The sequence below is a fragment of the Gymnoscopelus braueri genome (assembly GCF_963280865.1).
Source record: "Gymnoscopelus braueri genome assembly, chromosome: 4".
In the NCBI taxonomy this organism is placed as follows: Eukaryota; Metazoa; Chordata; class Actinopteri; order Myctophiformes; family Myctophidae; genus Gymnoscopelus; species Gymnoscopelus braueri.
In genome coordinates this window covers 57,976,650-57,992,553 of record NC_137605.1, presented here as the reverse complement: position 1 = coordinate 57,992,553, position 15,904 = coordinate 57,976,650, and positions in this window count along the sequence as shown.

Sequence of the window (15,904 nt, the reverse complement as noted above, 5' to 3'; positions counted from 1 at the left end):
GATCATTCCGCTCTGCTGAGCCCCCCTCCCCCAAGGTCACGGTCACAGCCAGTGGACATGAGGCCTCGTGTCACCGCTCGCCTCGCAGAGATGCCGTGACTAACACAGCATCACTGTCAGGGTGGAAAACTCATATGTCTAAAACCGTTTATTTTTTAATTATTATTTTGGAAACATTTTAAAATTGTGAAAATAGCAGATCTACAAGCTCACAATGCGACGCATCGCGACGCATTGTGAGCTTGTAGATCTGCTATTTTCAAATGGCCGAAATGCATATAGGGCTGAGGTGGTTAATGTATGTTTTGTAAAAATAATCTAAATCAGCAAAGTATCTAAAACTAGTAAAGTTTTCAAATAATTGTAGTGGAGTAAAAGTTTATTTGCCTCTGAGATGTAGTGGAGTAGAAGTAAAAGTGCTGACAATTGGAAATACTCCAGTGAAGTAAAAAATACCTAAAAATTTTACTTAAGTACAGTACTTGAGTTAATGTACTTCGTTACTTTCCACCACTACATATGGACTGTATTATATGGACTATATGTTGATACCCGGGACATACGTAGATAACTACTACAGTATATGCCCTTTTACTGTGACAGATACTGCATTGTATGTATTTAGTGTGAGGCTATAGGCCTAGTGCAGGCCACCAGGTCAGTCCATAGGTCTTTCAAATCTATTTATATCATCGCTGTCAGGTAGCTGTGTTCCAATGGATCCAATCAGTGGTGGGAAAAGTACTATAATGTTTTACTTAAGTAAAAGTATCAATACTGCAATATAAAAATACTATATAGTTACAAGTGAAAGTCCGGTATTCAAAATGTTCTTGAGTAAAAGTACAAAAGTATTGGTGTCAAAATTGACCAAAAGTAGAAAGTACTCATTGTGCAGAATGCCCCATTTCACAAGTTTTCAAATGTATAAATTGTTTAAAAATCTTTTGAAAATAGCTGATCTACAAGCACGATGTGACTTATTGTGAGCTTGTAGATCGGTAAATGTATTTAGTTACTTTACACCACTGGATCCAATCCAATGTAGTTATAATTTAGTCACACGTTCTTGTTAATACTTTCCATTGGTTTAATATGAATGAAACCCACAGACCACTTTCATATGTTTCCGGGAATAGCGAAAATAGCAGATCTACAAGCTCACAAAAACAGCACAACGCGTCGTGCTGTTTTTGTTTGTCGATTGAATACAGACGTTAATTTCACCTCCTTGTTACCCTTTTATTGTTACTACATCTCTACTTGTTCTCTACCCTTGTATCTTTGTTTCATCCTCACTGCACCGCTGATATGATGAAATGATAACGTCTGTCTGTCTGTCTGTCTGTCTGTCTGTCTGTCTGTCTGTCTGTCTGTCTGTCTGTCTGTCTGTCTGTCTGTCTGTCTGTCTGTCTGTCTGTCTGTCTGCCTGCCTGCCTGCCTGCCTGCCTGCCTGCCTGCCTGCCTGCCTGCCTGTCTGCATGCCTGCCTGCCTGCCTGCCTGCTTGCCTGTCTATGTCTGTATGTCTGTTTGCCTGCCTGCCTGTATGTCTGCCTGTCTGCCTCTTCTGCTGTAGAAACATGACAGTCCCTCTTAATAGCTGATGAGGTCACCATAATGTGTATGACAGTGTAATATGCGTGGCAGTGATGTTTGTGGTACAGTGGGTTCATCCGTTTCAACAATAGGCTATACGTCATAAACCCCTTTGTGTCCATTATTAAAGTCCCAGTTTGTTTGTATCTAACAGAATGAGATTCATATGTCATGCAGTACGTCACTTGTGCGTCAGTACGCCTATTGCATATACTTACACTGTAGTTTCAATATGACTTATCCTCACTGTTGTGTGAAAACCTTGTATATATTTCCCATTTACTTTTCAGTAAATGGGAAAATTACCTGAATCCAATGTAGTTATGATTTAGTCATGAGATCTTGTTATACTTTTCATTGCTTAAATATTTATAAAACCCACAGACACACCTTTCAACCTGGCATCGCTATTGTGGGCATGTCGTTATAGGCATTATAAACATTCAAGACATTTGCAAAATAGTTGCAATGTGTTCTGAGCTTGTAGATCGGCTATTTGTCATACGACAAAATATGAAACAGCATATTGATTTATGGAAACATAAAAACGATAAAATATGGAGCTACAAAGGAGAGAAACACATCATAAGATTTGATTACAACAACAAAAACATATATATATGTTTTGTTTTGTTTGTTCAGTACAGGGGTCTCTCCCTGTCTATCCAGCGTTTTAGTAAACAGAAAACACATTTTCAGTTCAGGATACTCATTTTATTCAATCAGAAAATCGATCTTTCACTTTTTAACAACTTCTTTTCTTTTCTTTTCCTTTTCCAAAACACATATTGCTTTCTGTACACCACCTCTAAAATAAAACAGAAAAAGAAACAACATGACAAACCTCGGTAAAAGGCAGCAGCAGCTTTGATAAGAAGTGAGAGTTGTGAAAGCATGATGAGCTGATACGGAGCCAAGCAGAAACCTCTTATCTCCATATTGTAATGCCCTACTTCAGTGGTTCTCAACCAGTGGTCCGGGGACCACCAGTGGTCCTTGAGGGGGTTCCATGGGGTCACCAGCTAAATGATGGAGAGTTGGTAACCAAATGGACCCTTATAGATCTTTAACTCTTGAGAGCATAAAATGAAACCAAATGGACCCGTAAGGGTCCATTTGGTTTCATTTTATGCTCTCAAGAGTTACATTATTATTAAAGGAGTAGTTCACCCAAAAAAAGACCTATTTTCTATCAATTCCACGCCCCATAAAGCCTTGAATTCATGGATTCTCTTTTGTTTTTGTCGCATTCCTAAGCCAATCATTTGATTACCGGCGGAAAGATAAGGATAAGGATAATTCCTTTTAACAGGTCGTTCATGAAAGTCCTTGCGGTCTTGCTTCCAATGAGAACCTGTGAGCAATTAGGGGTTAAGAGTCTTGCTCAGGGACAAATTTCATTTCATCGACACATATGCTGGCCTGGCCTGGAATCGAACCTGGGGCAATCAGGGCCTCTGGCTCCCTAGGCGGGCTCACTAACCACTCAGCTATGGCCGCCCCCTTCAGATGCTAATGTATCCGCTAGGAGACTCAAAGAGTCTCCTTTGAGTCTCCTACCGGAGAGACCGCCGATCACCAATTTATTAGCTCAAGCTCAGGAATGCGACAATAACAAAAAACAATCTCCAGGAATGCAAGGCTTCATGGGGTGTGGAATTGATAGAAAATAAGTAATGTTTTGGGTGAACTACTCCTTTAAACATCTGTATTTACTTAATTAAAGTAAAATTGTTATTTATAATCATTGTTTGCCTCTTGTCTCTCCTATGGTACCAACTCAACACAGCATGGAATTGTGGACACAACTAAATCTTATCCAACGATAACAAAATATCCCAAATGGTGGTTCCGTGGCTCAAATGCCGAATAAATAATCGACCTTGATATGAAAAGGGTCGAAAACCACTGCCCTACTTGATCTTACTACTGCAGCGCCACACAAAAGCATCAAAGGAAGCAAATCTGCAAGCTTGTAGATCCATAGGCGCCGATAGGGTGGGGGCCTCGGGTCTTCAGCCCCCATGCTCAACTGATCAGCCCCCTCACATCGGGGCCCAGTTTCATTTCCATGACTATACCACGAAGCAGCTCTCTGAAGGTTCAAATAAGTGCCCGCGAGAGAGCCGTGCGCAACGCGCCGGCCGTTAACACCTATAGAACAATAGCGCAGCCACAGGAATGTAACAACCCCACCCAGCCATTCCAAGCCCTTGTAAACCTGCTCTGTATAGTTTGATGTGTGGCTGTAGCATCACCTTGCTTGTAAACCTGTGTCACCATGTGACAATAAACCTGATTCTTCTTGTTTCTTCTAATTCTTTGAGTTTGATTGCTTTTACTGTAAAGTTTATTTATTTTACCTTCCTTATAAATTATAATGGGACTCTATAACTAAAATGAAATGAAAATAGCACCTTTCATGACATGAATGCAGCTCACATTTCTAAAATAATTAAACTGTTTAAGGTGGTTTTAATTTTCATGCTATAAATAAAGTAATTCAAGTAAAGACAAGTTGTCTGATTATTTTAAGTATAGCCTTTAAGTATAGTAAGCCAGCCAGCAATTTAGGGGTCCTTGGCATGAAAAAGGTTGAAAACCACTGGTATAACTTGGCTGATAGATCCCATTTTACTGCCATTATTTTAAAATAATTTTAAGACAAGTTGTCTGATTATTTTAAGTATAGACTACTTATGTGTGGGTGTCTATGTAAAGGGCTTTTATATAAAACTAAAATGAAAATAATTAATTAATAGAAACAAAAATAAAAACGACAAATTAACAATGCAACTAAACAATAAGAAATATAATTATATTACAGCACACAGCACCACCTAGGTCAAGTTCAGCCCCCACGGTCGCGCACAAAAAACGGCGCCACTGTGTAGATCTGATACTTTTGATGCTTTTGAATTTGAATCCTGACAGTTTTGGACATAATGACGTTTCCAACTGACAGAGAGGATATTTTAGATTTATCATGACATAACACCATGTGTTCTGCTCCATGGTTATTAGAGGAAACTAAAACTAACAAAATAACTCAAACTACAATTGGAAAACCATTTTGGTTAAAGGCATAGTGTGTAACTTTGCCCTCTGTTTACATATAAAAAAAATGTTAGTACTCGGATATTAGTAAGTAAAAGTAGCAATACCCCAATATAAACATTTAATGTTGTTTAACATAATAATTCTGTCAGGACAACTCATAAATAGAAAAGACAAATAATGAAGAATAAGATATATTTATTGAATATAAAATGAGCAATATATTTATCATGAGCAATATATTTATTATGGTTTGGCGATGAATTGGATCTGCTTTTAGGTACTCTGATAAAGCGCATTTCCCAACCATAGGGACTCAGAATCCCCAGTACATAAACAGCAGATCCAAAAACAACAGGTGGTAGCATGGGGTGGTGGAGGGTGAGCAGCAATTTTAGCAACAGCAATGAATAGCAGCGCAGCAGCAGCAATGGTGTGTGTGCAGCAAAGCAAGCAGAATGAGAAGTGCAACCTTCCAGCTTAAATAGAGCGGTCTGAGAATGAGATGAGTGTGAATGGATGAGTGGATGTGTAGGTGGAGCTGATGTGGTCCAATAGTAGACCATGCTCACTGCACTGAGTTCCCTGACAGAACTTGCTCTGCGCATGTCTGTGACAGGCGCGACGCTCATTTGGCTTTGGAGTTTCCATTGTGCAACAACATGCTATGATATTAACTCGATTATTTTACCATTTTGAACCATTAACCAAAGCATTACGTTAATCGACAATATTTTATATAACTGGTGTATATAAATGAGTGGGTAACATGTCCAAGGATTCATCAGTGATGTCACATCACCAACGAATCCTTGCTATCTTTAAACCAGCTTTAAACCAACTTCGAACATGGCGTGGCGTCCGTCGCTATTTCCTTGTTGCATAGTGACATCACTGTCGAATCCTTGGTAACTTTGTCCTAGCCTTTCAACGCGTGTGTTGATCAGCGCCGTTAATAGGCCGTGTGGTGACCCACCAAAAAGTGCCTAGAAAATGAATTTCGTTCCCACGTCTTGGATCTACTTTTTCAATGCATTTTTGCATAGACAATACCCTTGTGTACTTTGGGTTAAAAGGTCTCCGCACAATATCCTGCAGTATTTTTTCACAAGCCAGAAATGTATATAAATGTATATAAGAGTGAATAATCAAAAAACGAAAATGTTGTGCTGCTGTTCTTGCTTGTAAAATGTGTTATATTGATTTTGGCAACACAATTTTTCTCAAATGTCATAAATACATATACCTAACATCTGAAACAAGTATTGGTGGCTTAGTATCCTCATATTTGATGTAGCATGCAAATGTAGCACATTTGGTAAAGAAAACACTTCTACGGAAGTGATTGGCACCCAGCACAATGAAACATACACATAGTACATTTAGCTAAAAGCTTATGTTTCATACATTTAAAAAATCACAACCTATACTGTGTAATGAAAGGTAGGGGAAAAAAGCATCACACCTTAGCCCAAAATAGCTGAAAATCTATCAAAATGCTACCACGCCCCCCTAAATTGGATTAATGCCAGAAATAGACTAGACTAAAATAAATACACTAAAGCTGCAAATTATTACAAAATATGGTGTAAAATATGTATTAAAATACCACAGTGTGTCACAGCATGTGTCATTTGTACATCAACCCCCCACCCACCCCCCAGATCAGGCCTTCTGTGTCACTCACAGGTATGAACAGAGAAATGTTGGTGTGACATTGTCAGACAGTGCAACAGCAGCAAAATAGTATACAAATATGACAAAATATGAAAGTGCAGACTGTATCTCCTGTGGATGACCACTGATCACACCATTGATGGATTCTGGGGCACCAACTTCAGACTCAATGAGTATGTCTTTCAGCCCTGCATCACCAAACGTTTTTCCTAAAATACCTAGGAAGGACATGTATGAAACTCTATGTCTGTGGCACCTTTTTCTTTTTTTTCTATACATTTTTTTGTTGAGAGAAAGTGTTTCAAAGTGTCCAATAATAACAATAACAACTCAATTATAATAACACTCACAAGCATAATCCATGGAAACCCTTGATCCACAGCCTCACCATGAGACCTCCTCCTCACCTCTCATCAAAGTTAGGCACCATTGAATCAAACTATTGTGACATTGCATTCCTTTAGATCATGCCGTGCCCTTCATGAATTACTCATCATCTACATAATTATCTGTTTTGACACTCAAGTATTTTTCCTTTGTCCCATCGACATGCTTTCTCATCAACATGGATTAGGTCTACTGTACTTGTTCACCTTAATGGAAACCACACCTTTGAAGCTACGTAGACGAACAAAAAACTAGTTTAGCTGGAACTTCCTGTCTCCTCCTGTCCTCAAGTAACACTGTCCTCTGATGACCTTGGTCATAAAGGCTTCCTCTAGGCTAGAGTCAAAAGTGCCGGCTATCTCTAATACAGACACTTCATCAACCACAACAACATCTGGTGTATTATATTAGAAGATGTAACTCAGGTAAAGTAATGCGCCACTCTGCAAGTTTAACTAAAGTTTTCCACCTGTCCAAAGTTGTTCCTAATACAGACAAAGCCTTCTGTCAAGACGATCATCAAGGCTAATACAGCGATAAAGATTTTTTAATCATCCTTGTTAATATATCGCCATTTAGGTCAATGATATAACATTATGTAGTGATATGATAATATAAATAGCAGCCAGTCATTGACTGCCAGTCTGTCTTCTGTGGCTGATAATTGCTGGTATAGCAATATTTCATACACAAGACCAATATAAAAAGAAATCTAAAATCTTTAAAAAATTTGAAAATTGCTGTGTGAAATCTACAAGGTCCCTAGGCGTCATGGTGCGGCGTGTTGTGATCATGTAATCGGCTATTTTTGCAATTATTTTGAGCTTTTTGAAGCTTTTTTAATCTCGCCCTGGACTCCCCCATATTACAATCAATGAATACATAAATAAATACATTCTAAACTAAAACTAAGCCTTATAAATAAATACAAATATTAAACCCACTTTTAAAACTAAATGATATGGAAGTCAAAAGGAAATGGGAATAAAAAAAATAAAAAAAATATCATGACAAATTCAAAAGTACAATTATTGGCTAGCATCCCATATGTTCTCGCTCTAGGACATGCAGGCTGTGATCGTCACCCGATGTTCCCACCACAACCATAGAGGGTCACCTTGGCTATACAGAGTGTGTGTGTGTGTGTGTGTGTGTGTGTGTGTGTGTGTGTGTGTGTGTGTGTGTGTGTGTGTGTGTGTGTGTGTGTGTGTGTGTGTGTGTGTGTGTGTGTGGCTCCATCCGGATGTGACAGTATGTTGTGTGACAGGGCGCCATAATATTGATTTGCACCCAGTCGGTCAGTCGATGCGTTCCAACAGTCCTTGTGGCGCTCCAAAGACACACTTCTGCCAAAGTAATATTAAAGTAATAATCTGATTTATACTTTGTGGTATTATGGTTGCAAGGCTGTGGTGGAAAAAGTGCTCACAGTTTTTTACTTAAGTAAAAGTATCAATACTACAATATGGAAATACTCTACAAGTAAAAGTCCGGAATTCAAAATGCACTTGAGTAAAAGTGAAAAATATTGGCATCAAAATGTACTTAAAGTACCAAAAGTAAAAGTACTCATTATGCAGAATGTCCCATTTCATCTTTTGAAAATAGCAGATCTACAAGCTCACAATGCGTCCCCAAAATAGGGATACATTTTTTTTCATGTCAAGGACAAATAAAAAAAGAAGACAGTTACTGTGTCAAAAGTAATAGATAAAACTACACAATAAAAAAGAAAGTCTAACATTGGCCAAATTGTCAACTATTACCAAAGAAAGAGGCAAGCATTTTGAAAATGGCCGATATACAAGCTCACATTGCGTCATTCCACGACACGTTGCGAGCTTGTAGATCGGCTATTGTAAGTGGTAAATTCCTATATTGATATGTATTTGGCCACAGACCCCAATTTGAAAATGTTTTGTGCCAAGGACCCCCAGAAGAGAAGATTTGTTTAAAAAACTGTTCCCAATACTTTCAAGATTTTCAAAAATAGCAAATGTACAAGCTCATAGCGCGGCACAAAGTGACACGCGATATGAGCTCGTATATCTGCTATTTTTGGAATAGCCAAAGTTAAGTTGATTGTGACGCAATATTAACCAATTTAGCTGGGGACCCCCTGGTACCCCCCAAGTGACCTCGTGGGGCATGTCAACACATGTTCACATGTGTCCTTGTCCCGTTCCAGTGTGTGTGTGTGTGTGTGTGTGTGTGTGTGTGTGTGTGTGTGTGTGTGTGCGTGCGTGCGTGCGTGCGTGCGTGCGTGCGTGCGTGTGTGTGTGGAGAGGGAGGGGAGTGCACATGGCCGGATGGACATCACATCTATTGATCCGATTAATGTTGGAGAGGAAAGGCTGCAGGCCACGCCGATAGATCAATATTCAGTTAATTGCCACTGCCCCCCTCCCCCCCCCCGTGTGTGTGTGTGTGTGTGTGTGTGTGTGTGTGTGTGTGTGCATGGTTACCCCCCCAAAATTCACAGATCCTGTGTATATATATACCCCTGCTTTGCGTTGAACTTGCTCACACACTCTTACACACATACACACGCAGAGACACACCCACACCTCAAACAATGCTTTCTACACACTATAGACTTTCTATACACTTGACCTCACATACAGTAGGCTATACATACATTTCATTTATTCATCCTTAATTACTTTCACAGGCAGCTATAATAGCTGCACTCATTCAACTCTCTACAAACACAATTATGTCTGCCTTTTTTCAAACCTCACACCACCACACAACAAAATAAAACATTTTCATCCCTCGTTTGAACCGCATAACGAGGCATTTAACGAGGCATGCAGAAGAACAGGACTGCTGTTGCATCATATGGGGAGTGGTGGTGAGTGTTGATATTTGCATCCGCATGTTTGTGTCGTAATTTATAACCTTTGTGTGTGTGTGTGTGTGTGATCTGCGTCACACAAAACCCGCTCGGCCGTTTTTTTTCCGTCATCTCTCCCATCCCACCCCTGGAGCTGTAGGGGTTAAAGGGATAGTTCACCCCCAAAATTACATGTTTTTCTCTATCGATTAGTCACCCCATGGAGACTTGAATTCATGGGTTTTTTCTTTTTTTTGTCGCATTCCTAAGCCAATAATTTGATGACCGGCAGCGGTTTCCTGTAGGAGACACAAAGAGTCTCCTTTGTGTCTCCTACCGGTACCGCTGCCAACCGGTCCGCTGGTCATCAAATTATTAGCATAGGAATGCGATAAAAACTAAACAATATCCACAAATTCAAGTCTCCATGGGGTGACTAATCGATAGATTTTTTTGGGTGAACTATCCCTTTAATAACTCTGAGAGCGCGTTAATTGGAACCAAATCCATTTACCCTTAGGGGTCCATTTGGTTCCATTTAGCGCCCTCTCAGAGTTACAAATGGATGAGGGTCCATTTGGTTCCATCCGTGTTCTGTCAGAGTTGTGTGTGTGTGTGTGTGTGTGTGTGTGTGTGTGTGTGTGTGTGTGTGTGTGTGTGTGCGCGCGCGCGCGTGTCTGTGTGTGTGTGTGTGTGTGTGTGTGTGTGTGTGTGTGTGTGTGTGTGTGTGTGTGTGTGTGTGTGTGTGTGTGTGCGCGTGTGTGTGTGACTGTGTGCGCGTGTGTGTGAGAACGATACAATACTAACTCAAACTAAAAGAAACTCAAATGAAATAGACATTCATGTAGAAAATCATCTTTGTCTTGTTTTTTTCCGGCATCCTTTCAAGTTAAACTTTTCAGCTTCTGTAAATCAAAGCTTTTCTCATAGTAACTGAACTCCTGTCCGAAAAACACATCACCTTCATACTGTCTTCCTTCACAAGTTGTACACACATTTTTCACGTTTCAATGGTACCGTGCAATCTTGTATTCAGGGCTGTTCATTCCAATAATTAACAATATCTGTAACCATAATAAATATGTTGTTTTAACTCAACACAACTATAACGACAAATGGGATCACTTTCAGAGCGATTTCATGAGCCATGCTGGCAAGCAGCCAATCAAAGCCGATTTTCACAAGGTGTCATATTCAACACATCGCTCACGTTCAACATTAATCAGTGTGAATGCCTTCATTATTATTGTATTTAGAGGTAACATTCTTGTTGTGGATGTATGACCCTTAAGGTCAGCTCTTCAACTTTTGTTTTCAGGCCAAGGACCTTCGCTGAGAGAGAGATGAAGCAGGAACCCACTACGTATTGAATACAATTATGTTGCCGATTGAAAATCTTTCATAGATTCATGGGTAGCTTTATAGACTTCTGTCACCCAGTTGTACCAACGAGCACCTTGTTGGAGACTTTTTACTGATGCGCTCCTTCCTCTCCTTTTCTACAGCTTTATAGACTTGTTTGACAGCACTATCATCAGTGTCATCAGTGTATTTCAATCTTTAACTGTGATTTCTCCCTAATGTTTCTACAGGGCTCCTTCACAGTTCCAGTCTTGGTGTGAGGGGGGGTGTGACTCTGGCCAGACACTGTGTGATATGTTTGATATTCGGTTGTTCTCCTGCGTTACCACGTCAACTAAATATCAGACATATTCCTACAGAGTCTGGTATAACTTCATCCGCCTGGAAAACCCCATATCATTGTCAAGAGGGTTTTTATTTATTTCAGACAGGAGAGTAGAGAGACAGGAGGCTGAGGGCAGAGGGTGTTCTGAACTATAATATCTATTTTATTATTATCTTATGACTATAAATCCATACCTCTGCTTTTGATATCCACACTCATTCATGTTTCTGTGTGCTGGGGATATGCTTTATCCATGCTTCTGGTCAGACTGAATATGCATGCATTCCTTCTGATGTGTTTGATAGTTATGTTTGATAATATTCTTTTATTTTTTTTACATTAGCCACATTAATCCTGACATGCCTAATTTGCACAAAGTGTATTTAAAAAAATGTTTTAAGTCTTTCAAAATAGCAGATTTACAAGGTCAAAACTAAGATGTTTACACCACATTTTGTAGTAGTAGGTAGTAGTAATAGCAGTAGTAGCCTAATACTACAGTGAATCAAAACATTGATACTTCATTTTTCATTGCATTTGTCATTGAATATCATTTAGACATGTCCATGAAGGTCTTGTTTGTTAACTTTACCGCACAAAGAACAAATAAATGGATATAAGCATGGGAGTGTTTTGCAGCAAAAATGAAGTAAATAAAAATAAATGAAATGAAGATAGAAAGATGTCTCTCTCACTCACTCACTAACTCACACACACACACACACACACACACACACACACACACACACACACACACACACACACACACACACACACACACACACACACACACACACACACACACACACACACACACACACACACACACACACACACACACACACACAGTGTATTATTTTATTATATTTGCAGATCAAACACTGCCTTTGTTATACAGGGGATGGAAGAATTTACACCTATAACCAATAGGACAGCTGAGAGAGACAGTGTAGGAGAGACAGACAGTAGGAAAGCTGAGAGGGAGACAGTGTAGGAGAGACAGACACTAGGAAAGCTGAGAGGGAGACAGTGTAGGAGAGACAGACAGTAAGGAAGCTGAGAGGGAGACAGTGTAGGAGAGACAGACAGTAAGGAAGCTGAGAGGGAGACAGTGTAGGAGAGACAGACAGTAAGAAAGCTGAGAGAGACAGCGTAGGAGAGACAGACAGTAGGAAAGCTGAGAGACAGACAGCGTAGGAGAGACAGACAGTAGGAAAGCTGAGAGACAGACAGTGTAGGAGAGACAGACAGTAGGACAGCTGAGAGGGAGACAGTGTAGGAGAGACAGACAGAAAGAAAGAAAGCTGAGAGGGAGACAGTGTAGGACAGACAGACAGTAGGAAAGCTGAGAGGGAGACAGTGTAGGACAGACAGACAGTAGGAAAGCTGAGAGAGACTGTCTCTCTCAGCTTTCCTACTGTGTAGGAGAGACAGACAGTAGGACAGCTGAGAGGGAGACAGTGTAGGAGAGACAGACAGAAAGAAAGCTGAGAGGGAGACAGTGTAGGAGAGACAGACAGTAGGACAGCTGAGAGGGAGACAGTGTAGGAGAGACAGACAGAAAGAAAGCTGAGAGGGAGACAGCATTCCCACCCAGTTATTTCAATCCAATTATTTTAAGATGAACAATCTGTACCTTATCATTCTGTACCTTATCATTCCAAAACTTTGCAGCACTTTTTGCTGCAGTCCTGCATGTTGCCTACTAATGTGATGACCCCATGGGCTTTCCTCTAGCGCCACCATTAGGCCTAGAATTCCAATTTCACACAACAGGGCCCCAGTGGTGGAAAAAGTACTCAAATGTTTTAATCAAGTAAAAGTATCAATACATACTCTGTAGACATACTCTGTTACAAGTAAAAGATCTACAAGCTCACAACGCCCAATAGCCTATGTATAAAATAGGGCATACCTCAACATTGTACTTAAGTACAGTACTTTAGTAAATGTACTTAGTTACTTTCCACTGGATTTGGGCAGCCAGTGTTGTTGTTGAGCATACGATCCCGTTCCCCCCAGGCCATTAGTCAGTGTCGTGTTTTGTTGTAGAGACTGGAATTGAATGAATGTCATGTTTCTATTCATAGAGACATGTTTGCAGCCCTGCCCTTTCTGTGGTAGTTGTTGGACCGGTCCGTGTGCATGTTCCATGATAACGCGCAAGCACACACACACACACACACACACACACACACACACACACACACACACACACACACACACACACACACACACACACACACACACACACACACACACACACACACACACACACACACACACACACACACATTTTGTTACTTAAGTAAAAGTATCAATACCCTATAGTAGAAATAATCTGTTACAAGTACAAGTTCAGTATATTAAAAAATCACTTAAGTAAAAGTACAAAAGTATTGGAATCAAAATATACTTAAGTACCAAAAGCAAATGTACACATTATGCAGAAGGTCCCATTTCACAGGTTTTCAAATCACAATGTAAAAAATCCTTTGAAAATAGCCGATCTATAAGCTCACACCGCGTCGCTTGCGACGCGTTGTGAGCTTGTAGATCGGCTATTTTCAAAAGTATATATATAGGTCTGTTGTAGTAGAGTAAAAATTACAATATTTGCCTTTGAGATGTAGGAGTAGAACTCCAGTGTAGTACTCGTACTTAACTAGAACACTAACGTTGACAATTGTCACACCATCACTAACGTTGGGTATATTTTACCCGATATAATAAATTCCATAAAATATATTTCTCATCAAAATATATTAAAGTACAACAATACATGGCAAATTGAGGTACTCTTCTTTAATATTTCAACATGAAATTTCACAAATATCATGGGGGGGACCTTATTAAAAATGTGGGTATTGTTAAAAAATATTCCTAAAAAAAGAAATAATGGAGCTGGGAACTTTTCGTCCACCCATTCCAGGGCCATGTGAGCCTTGTCCAGTGAAGGCACAGTCTAATTGCCTCAGCTGACCATTGTGGAAGTATGGGATTTTTCTTTACCCTCTATCAATAACGTTGGGTGAAAATCCTCCAACGTTCTGCCTGTAGAAAAAAAAAGGGATGGGGGCAGGGAAACAAACCTACCTTCTATGACGTCAGTGAGCATCCTGAAGGTACCCAAGGACCCGCCCACCTCAGACATCAGCAACATTATGAAAATCACATAATTACAATTGTTCGGGTGAAATTCACCCAACGTTAGTGTTCTAGGGTTAAGTACAGTAGGCTACTTGAGTAAATGTAGGCCTATTTAGGTGTGTGTGTGTGTGTGTGTGTGTGTGTGTGTGTGTGTGTGTGTGTGTGTGTGTGTGTGTGTGTGTGCGTGTGTGTGTGTGTGTCAGTGGTGGAAAGTGTGCACACACGCACGCATGCATGCACATACAAAATTGAAACGTTTCTTTTTTCTTTTCTTTTTTTAACGCAAATTGCATACATGGTATGAGGCCGCAAAATAAAATGGTAAAAGTAAAATACTATCAATCTATACAACTGCATCCCTGGCCGAGTAATCAAGGTGTGTGCTAACAAAATTTCAAGGTGTGTGCTCACAGAATTTCTTTCCCCCCATTCTAAGGCCTGAGGCCGATTCTACAAATGTCTTCTAATCCTAACAGTTTTCTGAAAAAACGTATGTTGCTACATCAGTGGTGCTCAGACTTTTTCATGTCAACGACCCCCAAGAAGCAAAGATTTGAGTAAAAAATGTTCACTTATTTTGAAATAAATACTTAAATGTGCGCACACGATTTTTTAATAGAACAGTATAAAATAGTGGTTGTTGTCCGCCCGCCGGATGGACGAACCTTTTTTTTAACCTTTAACGAACCTTTGGATTAGCCAATTGTAATATAGGATGTCAACAATCCAGGTATTTTATTTTACAGATTAGAAGGAAATGTTTTAAGCAGTGATAAACTGTATTGTTAAGTTGGTGCTATATGTTCATTGTCAATAGCAGATGTTGCCATGTTCAATGTTTCCACTAAAACCAGGGTGTTGGAAAGGAAATATTATATTTTACTGCAACAGGCCGAGCGTGCATGTGCCCCCCCTCGCGCGAGCGAACATTTTTCGGTTATTGGGTGGATTGTGTTCGTTTTTTTCCAGTTTTTGGTTACTTTATTTCGGTTTTAGGGTTAGGTTTAGGATTAGGGTTAGGTTATGGTTATGTTATTTAATTCATATTTTTGCCTGATTTTACCGATTTATTATCAAAACAATTAGACACAATTAAAACTGTTTTTTTGTTGCAAAAAGTGGGGGGTATGAAATCTTCTCTGTAATAGGAGTGTGATAATAATAACTATAATAGAACTTCTATGCAAATACAAATTTAACAACAGAACCCAGCAAGCACAGTCAGGACCCGGACAAATCAGTGACGCCTCGATTGGGGCTAGATCCAGTCAAACCAAGACTAGTCAGATCTGGCCCAGAATATCACCTGATCTAAACCAAAATAATTCCTGACCACGAAAAAGGACGTCCTGGATGAATCAGAGAGAGTCCAATCGAGGCCAGATCAAGTCAAATCATAACTAGTCAGATCTGGCCCAGAATATAACCTTATTTCAACTAACATAAATCCCACAGACAGAATATTTTGCCACTGAAAACTACTCGAAGATAATGAAATAGTTGCAATATTCGT